Source organism: Macrobrachium rosenbergii, chromosome 59 (genome assembly GCF_040412425.1).
Source record: "Macrobrachium rosenbergii isolate ZJJX-2024 chromosome 59, ASM4041242v1, whole genome shotgun sequence".
NCBI lineage: Eukaryota > Metazoa > Arthropoda > Malacostraca > Decapoda > Palaemonidae > Macrobrachium > Macrobrachium rosenbergii.
In genome coordinates this window covers 13,340,875-13,345,387 of record NC_089799.1, presented here as the reverse complement: position 1 = coordinate 13,345,387, position 4,513 = coordinate 13,340,875, and positions in this window count along the sequence as shown.

Genomic DNA, 4,513 nt, shown 5'->3' with positions numbered 1-4,513 from the left:
GAAAACTATTTTGCTGGCTTTGTCTGGCCGTCCGTCCGCGCTTTATTCTGCAGGCCGTCAGACCTTAAAAACTACTGAGGCTAGAAGGCTGCAAATTGGTATGTTGATCATCCACCCCCCAATCATCAAACATACCAAATTGCAGCCCTCTAGCCTCAGTAGTTTTTATTTTTATTTAAGGTTAAAGTTAGCCATAATCGTGCTTCTGGCAACGATTTAGGACATGCCACCACCGGCCCGTGGTTAAATATTCATGGGCCACGGCTCATACAGCATTATACCGAGACCACCGAGAGATCGATCTATTTTCGATGGCCTTAATTATATGCTGAAGCGGCTGTACAGAAAACTCGACTGCGCCGAAGAAACTTCGGCGCATTTTTTACTTATATGTGTTTATGGCGATGACGTTACCGTTCCACAGGCAAAAATGTTTTTTTATTGTAAAACCAGAGTTTATGAATCACCTATGTACTTGAAGAGAGGTAAACGCTTTTTCACACTGAACTAGTTAATGTGATTCACATATGCACGAAGAAAATATTCATTCACACTGAGACAGTATATTCTGAGAGAGAGAGAGAGAGAGAGAGAGAGAGAGAGAGAGAGAGAGAGAGAGAGAGAGAGAGAGAGAGAGAGAATTTTGAGCATAGAAGTAGATATAAATGAAATCGAACAGAAGCACAGAAAAAATTATTTGAACAGAGAGAGAGAGAGAGAGAGAGAGAGAGAGAGAGAGAGAGAGAGAGAGAGAGAGAGAGAGAGAGAGAGAGAGAGTTTTGAGGAAAAACGGAAATGAATAAATTCGAACGGAGAAAATACTTAATCAAACCGAGAGAGAGAGAGAGATTTTTGAGCATAAAGGTGGAAATGAATGAAATCGAAAGAAGGAAATATTCAACCAAACTGTGTGTGTGAAGGACAGAGACAGAGAGAGAGAGAGAGAGAGAGAGAGTTTTGAGGAAAAACGGATATGAATAAAATCGAACGGAGAAACTACTTAATCAAACCGAGAGAGAGAGAGAGAGAGAGAGAGAGAGAGAGAGAGAGAGAGAGAGAGAGGTGGGGAAAGTCTTGACCAAACCATGGAAATGAACAAAATCGAGCAGAGAAAACATTTAATGAGAGAGAGAGAGAGAGAGAGAGAGAGAGAGAGACTGGCCGCCAGCGTCTTGCTATAAATTTTTCTCCGGCCACACTCCTTTCCTTCACTGCCTTCCTTTCATGCCATCCTTTCATGGGCATCCTTTTCATTATTTTCTTTTTTTATCTGCCGTCTTTTTCTCTCTGGCTTCAATTTCTTACCGTATCAGGTTCCGTAAAGTAGTTCTTTTTCTTTGTGATCACAAACAGCTCAAATTTCCTGATACTTTTCTCTCTCTCTCTCTCTCTCTCTCTCTCTCTCTCTCTCTCTCTCTCTCTCTTCTCTCTCTCTATTTCTCTGAATGTCTTCTCCGGTCCATTTTACTAATCTCTCTCGAATATTCTCTCTCAAATTCACTGAATATCTCCTCGGTCAATTTATAAATTTCCATCCACTCTCTCTCTCTCTCTCTCTCTCTCTCTCTCTCTCTCTCTCTCTCTCTTTCTTAGTTTAATATCATTTCTCCTCTCGATTTGATTGATTTTCATTTTTGCTCAAAACTCTTTCTCTAATTTCCAGCCACTCTCTCTCTCTCTCTCTCTCTCTCTCTCTCTCTCTCTCTCTCTCTCTCTCTCTCAATTTCACTGACTATCTTCTCCGGTCGATTTTATTAATTTACATCCACTCCCTCCCCCGCCCCTCTCTCTCTCTCTCTCTCTCTCTCTCTCTCTCTCTCTCTCTCTCTCTCAGTTTCACTGACTATCTTCTCCGGTCGATTTTATTAATTTCCATCCCTCCCCTCCCCCCCGCCCTCTCTCTCTCTCTCTCTCTCTCTCTCTCTCTCTCTCTCTCTCTCTCTCTTGGATATTCTCTCTCAAATTCACTGAATATCTTCTCCGGTGAATTTTACTAGTTTCCATCCACCCTCTCTCTCTCTCTCTCTCTCTCTCTCTCTCTCTCTCTCTCTCTCTCTCTCTCTCTCTCTCTCTCTCTCTCTCTCTTGGATATTCTCTCTCGAATTCACTGTGAATATCTTCTCCGGTGAATTTTATTCCATCCACCCACTCTCTCTCATCTCTCTCTCTCTCTCTCTCTCTCTCTCTCTCTTGGATATTCTCTCTCAAATTCACTGAATATCTTCTCCGGTGAATTTTACTAATTTCCATCCACCCAGTCTCTCTTTCTCTCTCTCTCTCTCTCTCTCTTAGTTTAAATGAATCATTTCTCCTCTCGATTTGAATAATTTTAATTTTTTGCTCAAAACTCTCTCTCTCTCTCTCTCTCTCTCTCTCTCTCTCTCTCTCTCTCTCTCTCTCCCTCTCTCTCTGATGATCTCCGGTAGAGCATATCGTAAGATGAAAGGAAAATATAACAGCTTCATCCGAATTCGCCCGAGGGAGTCGCGCAGTACTTAGCATATTGGTTTTAAATCATATGAGAATTTTAACTTCGTGGCTTCACCCTTTTTTTCCTTTTTTTTTTGGGGGGGGTTTATCGGCGGATGTCTCCAGATGCAGTTTTTATCTCTCTCAGAGTTTTATAGGAATGCATAAACTTGAAATTGCAGTTAGCGTGTGTGTGTATGTGTGTGTGTGTTTGTGTATGTGTCTGTGTCTGTAGTTTACCTTTACGAAAGTCTTTAAGTATACCATGTGTGAGTGTGTCTGTATATGTTAAAAGGTGTATGTGTATGTATGTAAATTATATATATACATATGTATATACATACATATATACATATATGTATGTATGTATGTATGTATGTATGTATGTATGTATGTACATATATATGCATACATACACAAAGGGCTACGCAAGGTTATGGCTATTTAGACTTGTTCATTATTAGTTTTTACTTATTTTGAATAGAAATAACATACAAATATAAATAATATATATACATGTATATATGTTAGTTCTATTCAAAATATGTAAAAATACATAATGAACAAGCCTAACTGGCCATCGCCTTGCATACCCCTCTTCCACAGAATAGAATGCCAATATATAAAACAAATATATTACAAAGAGAAAAGTAAAAAAAAAAAAAGTAAGTTAAGGAAACTACAAATATTTCCACACAAGTACAGAAGTTAGACAAACTAAAGCAGCACTATAAAGAACTTGTAAGAATTATTGCAGTTCCTTTTAAACTTTTAAAAATTGCATCAATAACTACATCAATAACTACATTCTAACTAACGTTAATTAAATCTAGCACTACTATCTATCATACTCCTATACCACAACTATTATTACTTTCGAACCTCGCCATACTAGGGCAAAGTTCTCTGCTTCTCTTCTCCTTATAATAATTATTATTATTTATGAAACACATTCCTGCGTCACATCAAGATCGAACCCAGGACTCTCGAATGAAAACAAGGGCGCTACCAACTGACCTGCAAAGGTCATCGAAGAATCTGGAACACAAGTCCTCACACAGACCTTGAGGTAAGGACGCTATCAACTGACCCACATATAATTCCTCACTGGACGGGTTGGTATCGTTCTCGGCTAGCACTCTGCTGGGCCCACGTTCGATTCTCCGACCGGCCAATGAAGAATTAGAGAAATTTATTTCTGGTGATAGAAATTCATTTCTCGTTATAATGTGGTTCGGATTCCACAATAAATAGGGCCCGTTGGTAGTTAACCAATTGGTTCTTAGCCACGTAAAATAAATCTAATCCTTCGGGCCAGCCCTAGGAGAACTGTTAATCAATTCAGTGGTCTGGTTAAACTAAGGTAAACTCAACTTAATTGGCCCACATGAGTCATTAAAAATGTTGGAACCTGAGTCCTTAATTTTGGCTACGTATCTGTTAAGGGATTCAGCAACGACAGGGATCAAAGCAAAGAGAGTAGCATCATCTGCACAAGCAATGAACGTGTTTTGTGGGCCCAGTAACATTATGTTAGCACACAATAAGCATGTTCTCTGGGCCCAATCACAACAGACCAAGAATGCTACACTAGGGAACGCCAGACATCACATGCCTGTAGTTACTATCGTGTTATCAGCAATTACTCTGTGTAATCTAGGAACTAAAATTTCAATAGTGATGAGAAATGGTCCGCCAACTTCAATCTGTTTGAGTTTACAAACAAGGATGACTCAAGTCCAGACCATCCATTCGAAGTTCATGACCCAACTGTACACTGTGAATTGAATATAGAATGTAGAATTTAGGCCAGGGGCCAAGCACTGGGACCTATGAAGTCATTCAGCGCTGAAACGGAAATTGACAGTAAAAGGTCTGAAAGGTGTAACAGGAGGAAAACCTCAAAGCAGTTGCACTATGAATCAATTGATAGGAGAGGGTGGAAAGTAAGATGGAAGAAAGAGAATATGAAAGGAGGTACAGTAAAAGGAGCGAAAGAGGTTGCAGCTAGGGGCCGAAGGCACGCTGCAAAGAACCTTAGGTA